We start from the raw sequence: 15,278 nt of genomic DNA, 5'->3' as shown, positions 1-15,278 counted from the left end.
GTGGGGTAGGCCAGGTCCTTGCTGTAGTGCAACACACGGACGACACTCTGAAAAACCCAATAGCAAGCTATTGTGACGGTTCTTCCCCCTAAAAAAATTAATTTAATATCATGTGAGTCAATGACTCACATATCAGATATTAAACTGATAAGAACAGATACTACACTTGATCTTAGCCAAAAGGCCGAGAAAGGTATGAGTTGTTTTTTTCTCCGATCCCTTTTTCTATTGTCCTTTTAGCATTACCAACCTCTCTCCCACTCTATGTGGGACAAAAGCACCCACAAACTCTTTAAATATCCTATTCATTTTTTTTTAATTCCACCATCCACTACTCTCTACCTCGTTCCTTATCCACCCAAATCCAATGTGTTAACTTGTCTCCTCTTGCCAAAACATATTAACTTTTACTCCAAGAAATAAAATTTTCATCATCTATACGCAAATTTGATTATTTTATCTATTTTGATCTGAGTTACCATTGCCCAAATTGAGATTGCACGGGTGAATCTATTATCTAATCGGTACCATTATAGGATTAGAATTCTTAAATAAGGAAATGCACACATAACCAAAATACATACGTTGGTCACAACAGTCTGTCATTAGGCGACCCATAACACAACATACACCCCAACCACGTATCAAAGGGTTTCTATCTGCCCTATGATATGGTTCACCATATCACTGAATTTCTGTCATACCAATTTCAAATAAGTTATCTCTAAATTTTCGTTTCTTCTAAGTTTTTGTTTTATTTTATTTTTCTTCCTATTCTAGTTAAGATTGATATTTTTATTTGTAAATTATTTATATTTTACTTTTCCTGATAACTAATTATATTCCCTAAAGACTGCATACACTTTTTTAGTGATCATGCTTTATATTGATTTGATCGTTGGATTGCCTTACAATGCATGCAAACGTTCGATCTTGCATCACGCAGATTGCCACATGGGCAGCCACGCGTACAGGTACGTGCCTGCATGTCCGCCACACGGAACAAGACTGTTGGCCGTGTACCATGTCACATGCTGACGTGGCTAGACTTTTTAAAATTATAAAAGCCCCCTATTTCAATATTTTAATTCAATTAGACCCTTGGGCCTTGTTTTAATGCCAAAAAGGCCCCTAAAAATTTTGATTTTTCTCGTTTAAGTCCTTAAATTCCTATTTAATTTAATTTTTTATTCGAATTTTATTTTTAAATTGTTTGAATATTTATTTTATGATATTTAATTTGGTTAATTTTTTATTTCTTTATAAATTTATTTTCTACTCTTCTAATTTCGTAAATAATTTTATCTTATTAATTTACGAATTTTAATGTTTTCTACGTTATTTTAGTTTAATTAATTTCAATATTTAATAGGTTTCGATTCTTTTAAAATTCCTTCCTAATTTAATTAAAATTTTAGTTTTCTAAATTGAGAGATCTTGGGTTAGGCTGTTACGCATATCAACTATTTCTCTTTTTCTATGTATGTCCGGCGAAGCCACTACCGTCATTGGTTGGCTTCGCCCTCTAGGTGGAACACGGCCCGAAAAACCTTCTGGTTGGTGATGGTTCTTTGATACTCGAAAAATTATTTCACACGGTTGAATCACTCTGTCGGATCTTCGCCAGAATAGGTGAAAAATTCTAATTTTGCTAACTTCGAGTATAAGAGTTGTCGGCCAGGTTTTGTTCTTTCGATGCCGTACTCCCTGTTCTACTGTGTCTGGTCGAGTCGTCCCGTTGAATTATTGGCGGAGCCTTATTGGCTGGACATGATGGTGTCTGTGAGGCACTGAAGGTTCTCCTCAATTAGTAGAAGCTTATCGACCATACCTACCTCCAGACGGCTCACTGTATCTTGCAGACTACGCAAGCCGATCTTGAGGTTCTCAATTCGCTCCTTATTCGACACCATTAATAACTCGTTTTGATACCAATTGTTAAGTCCTAATAAAAAATGCATAAAATGGATAAAGTTTTCTCTTATGAGCGAGAAATGCCACAGTTTTAAATTGCAAATTCTCTGCTTTATTGCGAATACTTGAAATGCTTAAATACAGAAAAATCTACCAACTACTTCCTACATTTACGAAACAGAATTCAAAAATTGGATAATGGGAATTATGGGATTATTAGTTGGCGTGAATCATGGAGATATGGCAGTGGCTATTGTAGACATTTTCTCAGCAACTTGTTTTTCACCTTCTTCTTATTAAAACATCTTGGGTCATCTACTGATCTTATCAGTCTCTTCCATTATGGTTAATTAGTCTTAGAATTGAAGATAGATGACTATCACCAATTTCTTGTGCTTGCAAATACCCTTTCTGCTCTAAATAAGAATGTAACGGCCCCGAAAATTTAAATGAAATATATGTATTAAAAATCTCAAATGCGGAAGCGTAATAAAAATTTTGATTAACATCCCTTACACAATAACCAAAACATACTCAAAACATGAAGGAACGAACTAACTAAAAGAGATACTCGAAATAAAAACTATAAATATAACTATAAAGTCTTTAGGCGTCCCCTTCGCCGTCTTCCTGCGGAACGGGCTCGGGAACAACGTCTTCCTGATCTGAAATGGTTAAATAAGGGATGAGCTACACTAGCCTAGTAAAGACATCACACTATCTCACCGCCACGGAAGTAAAAGTGGGTAGAAAACAAAAATGACAAATGGAGTATAATTTATAACGAACTCATTTATTAACATAAAAACCTTTACTGTCCACTTACCTCGATGAGATCTATGAAAACAATAACCTTATAATATCATGAAATCATATACACTTTATAACATAACACATATCATACCCTTACATTTCAATCATCAGAAAATAGATTTCCTCTTTTACCAGCCTACTAGTATCCATTGGGGGTCCCCGCTACATGTGAACCATTAACATTTACAACATGATTCCAGGGCCGTCCCCATACCCCGTCCGGTATGGGCGCCAAAACTATGAACCTCAATACTCCATCCAGTATGAGGGTGAAACGGGCCGTCCCCATACCCCGTCCAGTATGGGCGCCAAAACACATAAGGTCTCCATACCCCGTCCGGTATGAGAGACCACGTTCCTGGTAGAGTTCCCTACGGATCCGGTCCGTCCACCATCTCCTAAGATATCTAGTCAGGCTGTCCACATTATCCACTCATCAATTCACATAACCTTTTTGTCATTTTCTTTGGTCTCACTCATCCAATCATACACAAACATGTAAACCAATCATCGACACCAAACAAAACAATACAGTACCGGGTTCACCATAATACAAACTATAATAAAAGAAACCATAGTTCATGCATACGAGACCATAACATAATTACATCAAACATCATGCTGCATTTAATACTGGAAATTAGATCAAACAATAACAGACCAACACTGTATCAGACTCGGGCCCCATTGGCAACCTAAATCAATTATACATCTATAAAGTCACACAGTACAGTTTAATTATTTATTTAGCTTTAATACCGCGATAGGAAATAGGGTGAGGGGTCCTTACTTGTTTCGGGGTCTGAATTCGACTCTACAGTGTGCCTACATGCTGTTCCTAATTTTCCTGAATTTTTTTCGAAAAACTGAAACGCACTACCAGTACCTGCACGTATCCAAAAAAATCCCAAATCAGACCTAGGGCCCTTTTCGGCCAATATCAGAATTCCGGCACGGCGGCTCCGTCGTGCTCCAGCGACGATGCTGCCGCTTGCGGCGGTGATTCACCTTGGGTTGACCGTTTTCGGCCGAATTCGGCCACACTTGCATCGGTCCCTGCGATAAAACAATCCTAGGGCCCTCGGTGGGCCAAAAAATTACGAAAAACTGAAACTTACCGGCAGCGGTGCTCTCGGGTGCGGCGGCTCCTCCGGCGTGAGTCGCGTTTTGATGTTTGGCTCCAATCAACCTGTAGAGAAAAGAACGGCGATCACAGTGGTATAAAATTTGCATCGAACGGAGGTCGGAAAGGGCCTCATCGGAGGTAAAAACAGAGGGGGGTGCCGCGGCGCCGCTGGGCTTCGGCTGGGTTTTTCAGCCGTTTGGCCAGTGGTTTGGCTCCGGTTTGGCCATAGGCGGACTCAGCATCGAAAAACGAGCCAGGGGGAGAAAATTTACCTCGATCGGCAATCGAAAACTTTCCCGGTGTGGCGGCAGGTGGCGGCGGCCGGCTCCTCCGGTGTTTGGTTCTTCTTCTCCGGCGAGGCACTGGCGGCTAGGGTTTTGTGGTTAGGTGTGGGTGGGGTTATTTATACCCTTTGCCTTTTAATCTCAACCGTCCATCAAGATTAAATCTGGACCGTTCGATCGTGATTTAATTGGGATTAAATCTGGGTCGTCTATCGCGATGCAATTTGGGTCGTCCGTGCCTGATTGAATCTGGATCGTCCGTACGCGTGAATCTGGGCCGTCCGTGCGCACGTTTGATCTGGGCCGTCCGTGCGCGCGGGAATGGATCTGGGCCGTCCGATCATAGGCACACGGATCGCCCACATGGCCCGTCCCGTGTCAGCGTTTCCTTGCCATGCAGCGTGGCTTGGTTGGCCGGGGCTGCTGACCGGGCCGCTGACGTGGCTGCTGACGTGGCATAACTTTTCTAAATTACGTTTTGACCCTCGGTTTCTGATTTTCTTTTCAAAAACACCCCTAGAATCCAAATTTTCACCTATTTTTTCCCAAAATCAATTTCAATTAAATCTAAATAATATTTTTACATAATTTTATCATTATTATTATTTTTATTTTCATTAAATTAAATTAAATAGAAATCTAAAAAAATTCAAATAAATAAAAAATAAAAAATAATAAGATAAAATAAGGAAAAAGAAAAACACTTGGTGTTACAAAGAAGCCACCTTTCAGCCATTTCCCTTGGAGAACCACCAACATCATCATGTTTCAAAACAATCTGAAATTTGATAATACAGTCAAAGATAATAGGCAAGAAGGCTATCAAAAAGGGAAAAAGAGAATTACTTAAATAAATGGTTTTTAGGAAAATGTAGTCTTGTGGAATCATGCCTTCATGTTGAAATTATAGTATTTCATAATAATTTAATAATTATGTGAACAATTACTTAATATTGTGCAATAACTAGATTACTATATAAATTTATATGATTGCAACATAAAAGTTACTGGTTATAATCAATATTGTGAACTCGACCTTACTTTAACATGACACCTTTGCAAATAACTCAGAAGTCAGAACAATGAAATCGACTTTTCCTATTTTTAAATAACATAAACGACCTAATTCATAAGTGGCTGAAGTTAGAATTGGAAGAATCCATCCCGATACTCTCCCGTTACTAAATTTCTCTATTTTGCCTTATTCGATATGAGGAGAGACATAAGCTTGCTTCCATTTCTTAACAATATGCAGAATCTTTATGCTCTACTATTTAAATGAGTAGAAAGAGACAAACTATACCTCTCTATTGGGGAACTCCCAAATGGGTCATCAACTAGAATTGTTTCGCATAAATCATTATTCGAGACATTGCTACAACATAAAGGACGCGAAATATAAGATATAAGTTAGAGATGAATAAAATATAATTACAATTCGAAAGTAATATTTTAACTTAAACTTACAAAATTTTGAGATTCGGGAGGTTGGTGAGTTCCCTTAATGATTGACCCGGAGAGCTTGTTGTTGTTCAATTTACTGTACCAACAAGTTAGATCAAACCTACAAAGATAAACCTATAAAACATGTTCGGATGAATTATATAGATAACTCACTAGTTAAGCTAGAAATGCTTACAGGAACTTGAGTGATTTCAACTTGGCGAAGGACTTGGGAATCTTTGTTTTGCCATACAGCTAACAAGGCTTTTCAAGTTACTCAACTCCTGCGGGATCTTTCCCTCCAACGTCATTCCTGGCATATGAATACATAATGCTAACAAGGCATTATGACATATTACATTTGAATATATTATGGTTTATTGGAAAAAATAACTTAGTCACTGCAGTCTTATCAACACATTAATAAACTAATTTTAAGATCTCTCTTAATCAAATATCATAAATCAATGGTGGTTGGCCTATAGTACATAAATCATATTTAACTTATACATATTACAAAAATTACAAAATATATATATATTATTTAAACTAAAATATGAAGATAGTTGATTAAATAATTAGATTTATATTCTTTAATAGAGGCGAAAGTTATTATAACTTAATTTATTTCATCAGGGGCCATCTTCATCTTGGAGGACTGTGGACATGCAGTTATAAATAACTACATCTCAATCACGGGTTGTTCACATCTTTTAATTAACAAAAATTATACAACATATATTTTTGTTATTTAATAAATAAATTTTATTTTTACATTTAAAAATTATAATATTTTAAAAATTCAATTGGATAACTATATCATTCATATTGTCTTTATTTTCATATTCTAAAATTTAAATAAATAGTATATATAATTTTAAAATATCATATCCAATGAAAAAAGAAATTTTCTTAATAGAGTTGGTGGGGTAGGCCAGGTCCTTGCTGTAGTGGAACACACAGACGACACTCTGAAAAACCCAATAGCAAGCTATTATGACAGTTATTCCCCCTAAAAAAATTAATTTAATATCATGTGAATCAATGACTCACGTATCAGATATTAAACTGATAAGAACAGATACTACACTTGATCTTAGCCAAAAGGCCGAGAAAGGTATGAGTTGTTTTTTTCTCCGATCCCTTTTTTCTATTGTCCTTTTATCATTACCAACCTCTCTCCCACTCTGTGTGGGACAAAAGCACCCACAAACTCTTTAAATATCCTATTCATTTTTTTTTTTAACTCCACCATCCACTACTCTCTACCTCGTTCCTTATCCACCCAAATCCAATGTAACAGCCCCGGAAAATATTAAAATGAAATGAGTATTTAAATATATCGAATGCGGAAGCGAGATCAAAATTTCATTTAACATCCCTTACACGAAAAACCAAAAACGTACTTAAAATATAAAAGATTAAACTAACTAAGAAAGAAACTCGAAAATAAAACTATGCGTATGACTACAGAGTCTCTAGGCATCCCCTTCGTCGTCCTCCTGCGGAACGGGCTCGGGAACCATGTCTTCCTGATCTGAAATGGTTAATTAAGGAGTGAGCTACACTAGCCCAGTAAGAACATCACGATATCTCACCGTCACGGAGATAAAGGTGGGTAAAAAACCACAAAAAGACCAATGGAGCATAATTTACAATAAACTCGTTTATTAACAACAAAACCTTTTATCAATAATAAAACTTTGACCATCCACTTACCTTGGTGGAATTTATGAAAACAATATGAGAAAAACAATAACATTATCATAATCATTGAATAATCTAAGCTGTAAAACATAACACTTATCACGCCTCTTGTAATTCAATCATTGTACAATATATCTTTTTCTCATTTACCAGCCTACTAGTATCCGTGGGGGTCCATAGGGGTTCCGCTACCCGTTAACCTTTAACATTCATAATCAGTTTCCAGGGCCGTCCCCATACCCCGTCCGGTATGGGCGCCAAAACCATGAACCTCAATACCCCGTCCGGTATGAGGGTGAAACGGGCCGTCCCCATACCCCGTCCGGTATGGGCGCCAAAACCATAAACCTCAATACCCCGTCCGGTATGAGGGTGAAACGGGCCGTCCCCATACCCCGTCCGGTATGGGCGCCAAAACCATAAGATCTCCATACCCCGTCCGGCATGTGAGACCACAATCCCGGTAGGGTTCCCTACGGACCCGGTCCGTCCACCATCTCCCAGGATATCTAGTCAGGCTGACCCCCATAATACAATTATCAGTTTACACAATCTTTCATTTTTCCTTTTCCTCAATCAGCATCATCAATTCACATTTAAACAAGCAAATCGTAATTCATACCAAACAGACAACATACAGTATCAGTTTTTCAGTCATTCAACCCATAATTAATAAAAACGTAGTACATGCACACAAATCTGTAAAATGAACACATCAAACCTCATTCTGCATTTAAAGCTGTAAACAGGCCAAATAACAGTAAACCACCAATCACACTAGACTCGGGCTCCATTAGCTACCTTAAGCAATTTCACACATGCATTAATTCAAGAAATACCGTTTTATCATTTTGAACTTTAATACCGTGATATGAAATAAGGTGAGGGGTCCTTACCTGTTTTCGGGATCCGAATACGATTCACAGTGCGCCTGCAGGCTGTCCCTAATTTTCCCCTGAATTTTTCCCGGGGAACTGAAACACGCTCACAGTACCTGCACGGGTTCCAAAAAAATCCAAATTAGGCCCAGGGCCTCTTTCGGCCCAAATCGCAACTCCGGCACGGCGGCTCCGCCGTGCTCCGGCGACGGCGCCGCCGCTGGCGGCGGCGAGTCGCCTCGGGTTGACTGTTTTCGGCCGTTTTTGGCCGAATTCGGCCACACTCGCATTGGTCCTTGTCAGAAAACAACCCTAGGGCCCTCGGGGGGCCAAAAAATCACGGAAAAACGGAGCTTACCGGCGGCGGCGCTCTCGGGTACGGCGACTCTCCGGCGAAGTTCGTGTTTTGGTGATTTGGCTTCGGTCAACCTGTAGAGAAAAGAATGGTGATCACGGTGATATAAAAATTGCATCGAACGGAGGCCGGGAAGGGCCTCGTCGGAGGCAAAAACCGAGAGGGGGCGCGGCGGTGCCGCTGGGCTTCGGCCGCGTATTCCGGCCGTTTGGCCGGGATTTCGGCTTCGATTTGGCCATAGGAGGAATCAGTGGGGAAAAACGAGTCGGGGGTATGAAATTTACCTCGATCGGCGGTCGGAAATTTCCCCGGTGCGGCGGCGAGTGGCGGCGGGTGGCGGCGGTCGGCCTCTGGTTCGTCTTCTCCGGCGAGCGGCTGGCGGCTAGGGTTTGTGGTCTGGTGTGGAGGTTCTATTTATAACCCCTTGCCTTTTGATCACAGCCGTTCATTTTGTTTTAATCTGGGCCGTTCGTTTTTGATTGAATCTGGGCCGTCCGTGCGATTGAATCTGGGCCGTCCGATCGCGTGATTGATCTGGGCCGTCGGATCGCACCCACGCGGATCGCCAGCGTGGCTCCTTTTGGAGTGACGCGGTCTTGCCACGTGGCAGACCCTGGTTGGCCGGGACTGCTGACCGGGCCTGCTGACGTGGCTGCTGACGTGGCCGCCCTTTTTTTTTTTTTTTTTTTTTTTTTTTTTTTCTCCTCCTTTCCGGGTGCTACATCCAAGGTGTTAACTTGTTTCCTCTTACCAAAACATATTAACTTCTACTCCAAAAAATTAAAATTTCCATCATCTATATGTGAATTTGACCTTTTTATCCATTTTTGTATAAGTTACCATTGCCCTCCAAGATCCCGATCAACATGCCTGAAAGCAAACTGTTTGAACATAATAATGCAACAGGGTTACACAACTCGGTTCCTAGCACCCAACAACTAATCAGTTAAACATCATGAAAGATCGACCTCATCTATGTTATACTCATTCGTAAATGGGGACTTTTTACTTACTATCTTGCTTTAATTCGTATTGAAAAAAGACTATTGAATGTATATGAGAAAATTTGTATACATTTTTTTCTTTCGACATAAACAGCAAAATAAAGAGTTTAGTTAGATATTTAATTTTCTTAAAAATATTAAAATTTTAATATCTCAACTGATTCTCTGTCATCCTTATGAAAAAAAAATGTGTGTCGTCTACACTACAAAATTAAGTATAGTTTTTAATCGTTACTAATATATAAAAATTGAAAAACACTGATCTATATATAAAAATCCTTAACAATAAACATCAAAGTTTAGTTTATGTGCAACCAAATATGATAATATAATAAACAATTATCAAACAAAAAAAATGCAATCTTACAAACAACTATTTACTTTAACGGTTGATACGTCTCTTCCTCTATAAGAAGTTGTAGATTTAGATCAAACTGCACTCCTATGTGTATTCTTATTTGAAGATTATTTGTATTCAATCATGATTAGTGTACGTATATCAACTAATTGATAAATCTATACATTTTATATTTTATTTTTAGTTTAATAGTTGATATATCTATTTCTCTATAAGAGATTATAGATTTGAGTCAAATTGTACTCTTATATATATTTTTATTTAAAGGTTATTTGTATTATATTATAATTGATCTATGTACATAAAATAATTAATAAATGTATGTATTTTATATTTCGTGTTCGTTAAGGAGATAATGTATCTTGATTTTAGAGAGTTACACTCTAATTTGTATTAGTTTCTTATGTAATGAAAATTATAGTAATCCTGACAATGGGCGTATTTTTGTTAATGATGCAGACATATATGTATATTTATATATACGATAAGCTATTGTTAGAATTAGATATATGGAATAGAACTTATGTCTTAATTGTCAAATAAAACCAAAATGCATGCACATAATACATCTATATGTGTATATCTATTAATTGATCAACACGATATGTATGAAAAATCAACAATTTTATTTTGTTTGACAAATTAATAAAACTTTATATTAATTATGTTTCAAAAGATTTCTATTAATTAGAGACTAGATATTCAATTGTTCAATATAAGAACCAAGTATTATAGAATAACTATTTAATTAAAAAAATATAAAAAGTTAATTACAAATAATTGTGTGCGTTTTTAAGAAATTATACTGATTAATACTCTGTAATTATTCTATGGAGCCATGGCATATGCAGAATAATATAGCCAAAAAATACATTTTAATGCAAAAAGTATACACAATAGCATGTATATTATTTTTATGTGGCACTCAGGGATGAGAAACAGTCTGTAGCAAAACCTTGTTGAGAGGTTGCCAGCAACGTCTATCCCACATCTCTTAGAGAATAGTAATTAGAACGGTTTATATATTCTTTGCCCCTTCGCAGGGCGTCCTATCAAATTGGAACGATGCAGAGAAGATTGGTACGTTTCCTGCGCAAAAATGACATGTACGAGAAATGGTCTAAATTTTTTCATTTCCTGTCCAACTTTCTCATTTATTTATAAAATTTCTCGTTAAAAATATTATGAGAGTGAAGAAAAACCTCCAAAATTTTGGCGGGAAAATTAGGAAAGAGCCAAAGGCTTATACCAGTTCAGTCTCTTTCTCGTATCCTTTTAGCTCTGGAAATTCTCCATGGATTCCGATTCAGACTCTGATGGTTCTCACGTCTCCGCCACTCCTCCGAGACAATCAAATCTTCTTCCTCCTCCTCCAACGCCACTGCCATTACCCATAACGTCATCTCCTCACCCCGCTCCAAAACCCCTTAACCCGCCCCCAATTCCTTCTGCTCTGCCCTCATCCCTGCCTTTCCAGATCCGCCGCCCCTCTGATCAGTCCCGTCTCGTCCCTACCGGCGATTCCCTCCAAACCCTTCCCCCCGGCTTTTTCTCCAAGGTCCCTTCCTTCTCCAAACTTCGCAAACACTCTCTCACTTTCGAAAACGACGCCCCGCTACCGCTGCCCCGACCCGAAATCGTTATCGACCGCTCGGAACCCCGTCCGGTTCGCCCAAACCCGCTCAAAGTCCGCCGGAGGCAGCACCCTAATTTGATCGGCAGCAGCTTGGCTGACCCGCCTGTCAAAATTCGAAACTGCTCCGGCGCAAGTGAAGGTAATTTCGTGAAGCTTCAACTGAATGGGAAAAGACGGGGCAAGTATCCTAGCAAGTGCAAAGGCAGAACCAAAAGCCAAAACAATTATGCCTACAGAAAAACGAGGAGCAAGAGAAAAGCAAAAGCCGAGAGCGGAATTGAGACGGAGAGCATTTGTGGCGAAGATGGGTTTGCTGGAGAAATCCCGCAACCGAAGAAGAAGAGGGAAGAGCGAAGCGTTCGTCTGTTGCAGGAGGCAGTCTCGGCGGCGCGAGACGAGCCGTCCGATGATAATCTGGTGAGGTTGCTGAACGTAGTGTACGGTCATCATTCGTTTCGCGGCGGGCAGATGGAGGCGATCAAGATGGTTCTCTCGGGGAGATCGACGGTGCTGGTTTTACCCACGGGTGCGGGGAAGTCGCTGTGCTATCAGATTCCAGCCATGATTTTGCCGGGGATCACGCTGGTTGTCAGCCCTCTGTTGGCGTTAATGATCGACCAGTTGAAGCAGCTCCCTGCTGTGATTCCTGGCGGCCTTTTGAGCAGCAGCCAGGTAGAGGATTGATGATGCCCTCTTTCGTGGTTTATCCCAGCTTATTATTGATAATAATTTAAACAAGTTTAATTATTAACATCAAACATGAAATGTGTAGTTACAAATAAAGTATATTTTAAGATTATGAACCATACCCCATGAGCTTAAAATCCGAGAATCGATGAATGCTTTGACGAAAAGCAAGGATAGAACTGAAAGATGAATCCTATTAAAGGCTTCTGACAAAAGATATAAGCCCAATAAAAGTTTCTATAAAAAGATATTCTTTAAATTTTCCATCAGATTTTGAGCCATACAAGCAAGTATAAAATACTTAGGAAGCCACCATGGGAGTGAATTATATGCCTTGACAAAAAAGTCAGCTCACTGGAAAGGAAAAGAGCCGAATAAGATTGTTTATGGAGTGTAAAACATATGGTTCCTCAAATTTTTCTTTCTTTTCTTTTTTCAGATAATAAGCCATACAATGCAAGTGTAGAATCAATACAAACTAATATCGAAGCCAAATCTGTTATTTGACCAAAAAGTAGAACGTGAAAATGAATTCTAAAAATAAAAGGCATAAAAGCATTTATCACTTGAGAGCATCCAAAACCACAAATCATAAAAGGGAGAAATCACGGATTAGAAGCAGAAAAAAACTTTAAAAGAACGCAGGCTCTATGGAGTAAACACAATCCTCCAATGCCTCTTGATTCCTAATATTAACCTGATGATAAGAATAAAAAAAAAAATAATAATTAAAGACAAAAGAAACTTCGCAATTATAACACCAACACAAGGTGGTGTTTCTTAAAAATAATTGGAATCGACAAAAAAAATATATCAATTGCCAATAAACCAAACAGCCATCATTAACATAAAAATATCAGGGTCACATACCGACACCAAAACAAAATGAATGAATTTCACATTATTGTGCAATTACACTTTGATTCCAGTTTTGGAGGTTTTATACTGTCTGGCTTACAAGTAAGTCCAACATTTCGTACTGCTGATGCATCGATATTTTCATCATTCTCAGTCTTGCTAGGACATGGCTCTGCATCTGTTTCTACATACCAGGGCCTGGACTTTAGTGATTTTGAGGAGCCTTTAGCTGCAGTTCTACCAGGTTGGTCCTTTCTGTCCGTATTGGATTTACCTAATATAGTGACGGTTGGCCAAGAACCTTCCAGTGGTATTGTATCAGTTGTTTCTTCAAGTGTCGGGCTACTTCCCTTGCTTCCTCCCCGACATTCTACTAATACCGTTGATTCGTCAAATACATACCAATTTGTCAGATAACAAAGCTTAAATCCTACTACTATAGTTTTAGAGCTAAGTTCTGGCACATATTTGATACAAGCATGAAATAAACAATTGTCTATTGTGAGGATACAGTGAGGCCGCAAATTGTTGGTTTCATTTCAGCAACCAGACAAATGCTGATATGCATGGGAACTACGAGTCCAACAATTAAACAAACAAACAATAAATAGATACCCGTCTAATAATGCTCTAATTGGCTTCACCTAAGAAGATACAAAGACAGATGTACTCACAATTGCTAAAAGAAAACAAAGATGGAGTACCATCCAAAATTATGCACATTTGGGACATCCACATGCCGCCCATTAGCACCATCCCACCTTTGAACAGACCTCTGCAAGATTCACAAACCAAGACCACTACTTAAAACACACAATTGAATAAAGAACATTTATGATATTTGCAAAGTAAGGCAAAGTAATTGTCCAGCTAGCACTTTAATGCTGGTCTATCTGAAAGAAGCAAGTAAATCCATGACATCAAATAAAGTTACATTGAGGATTTAATATTGCCATGTGATTACTTTGGAACTAGAGATTGAAACATTTGAAATATTATGAATATGGGGTAATCAACTTAGCATGTTGACTTCCTATGACTATAAAGTAGGTTACACTGACAGGTCCATGAAAATGGATAACCAAATTCATGATGAACAAGCAAAGTTTACCTCAAATATCATGAGCATTATCTGCGGCATTGAGATCCTGAACAGAAGTAGCCATGTCCTTGCCTTCGGTGGTAGGAACTGAAGGCTCCTCAACTTCATTAATATTGTTATTCAGCTCCAGAGATTCATCATCCTCAATGAACCAGGATTCTCCAGATAGCAGTTCTCTGTTTCTATTTCCGATATAGTCAAAGAGCTGATACACAGGGACCTCCCTGATTTCTACTCCCATCAAGACTAGAGTTGGGCATGGCGTGTTCTTCAAGAGAAGACTCTGCAGTGATAGTTGTTGCCCAAAAGCAGAGCTTGCAGGGTTTGGGAAGTCTTCTACATTTTCATACGAATCACGATCTTCATAGTGCAGGAATGATGCAGCTGAATTGTCCTTTGATTGACTGCTAACCATATGGCTTGACAATTCAGAGGTGGAAGGATCAATTGACTTTGTAGTCTCATCACATTCAAAAATGTCTGCCTCAAGAGCCACAGCAGCCATACTTTGAACCTAGATGCATTTCTTCCACTTCATTGCATTTGGTAGCACCAACAGAAACCTCTACATTCTGGTCAGCTGTGCCTGTTGCACTTAACTGCCGTTGTACACGGCTCTCTGTCTGTCTAGCTGAGAAATCAATCAATGAAGATGCAGAAACAGTGCCATATCCAGTGGAGCTCCGCAATAAATGTCCTGCCCTGAACAATAACACCAAAAGATGTAATACATAATCCTAATTAAATAAATAATAATTCTTCTATCATTACTTCAAAAGATGTGGATTAATAACACCAGAGCAGAAGCGCCCCTAAACAAATTTGTATATACATGCAAAAACATGGTATGATCCAACAACTCTTTAATCACGCTGAAAATACATTTCCCAATTTGTTCGTGAGGATGAAAAATGCACATAATCATTCCTTAAACCATGGTGATCTAATACACACGATCAAGAGACAAATCTAGATTTCTTCTTCTCAAAAGGATTCATGAATCGAGAATTATTGTCTCTATTTATCAGAGGCTTCAAAATAATTAATTTCCGGATCATTTATAGTTGTCAAATTCACTGTATATATAGCCACATCAGCTTTTGGTGTTCTAAT

The 15,278-nt window shown here is 38.6% G+C and overlaps 3 non-coding genes and 1 pseudogene across 3 annotated transcripts; 2 read left to right on the top strand and 2 right to left on the bottom strand.

The window, feature by feature from the left end:
• LOC148253513 (U2 spliceosomal RNA) lies at positions 1-197 on the bottom strand. Its single transcript, XR_015812939.1, has one exon. It is a non-coding gene; the product is annotated as a U2 spliceosomal RNA (small nuclear RNA).
• A 6,307-nt stretch (positions 198-6,504) lies between these two features.
• On the bottom strand, positions 6,505-6,701 carry LOC148253512 (U2 spliceosomal RNA). The gene has a single exon (XR_015812942.1). It is a non-coding gene; the product is annotated as a U2 spliceosomal RNA (small nuclear RNA).
• Positions 6,702-10,913: 4,212 nt separating this feature from the next.
• On the top strand, positions 10,914-11,012 carry LOC148253511 (U6 spliceosomal RNA). The gene has a single exon (XR_015812998.1). It is a non-coding gene; the product is annotated as a U6 spliceosomal RNA (small nuclear RNA).
• Positions 11,013-11,176: 164 nt separating this feature from the next.
• LOC148253510 (ATP-dependent DNA helicase Q-like 5 pseudogene) lies at positions 11,177-12,202 on the top strand (annotated as a pseudogene).
• Positions 12,203-15,278: the final 3,076 nt, after the last annotated feature.

The sequence above is a fragment of the Carica papaya genome, chromosome 6 (genome assembly GCF_054855325.1).
Source record: "Carica papaya isolate Zhongbai chromosome 6, ASM5485532v1, whole genome shotgun sequence".
Classification (NCBI taxonomy): domain Eukaryota; kingdom Viridiplantae; phylum Streptophyta; class Magnoliopsida; order Brassicales; family Caricaceae; genus Carica; species Carica papaya.
Note: the sequence above shows the minus strand (reverse complement) of the source record. Positions and strands in the feature narration are given on the sequence as shown.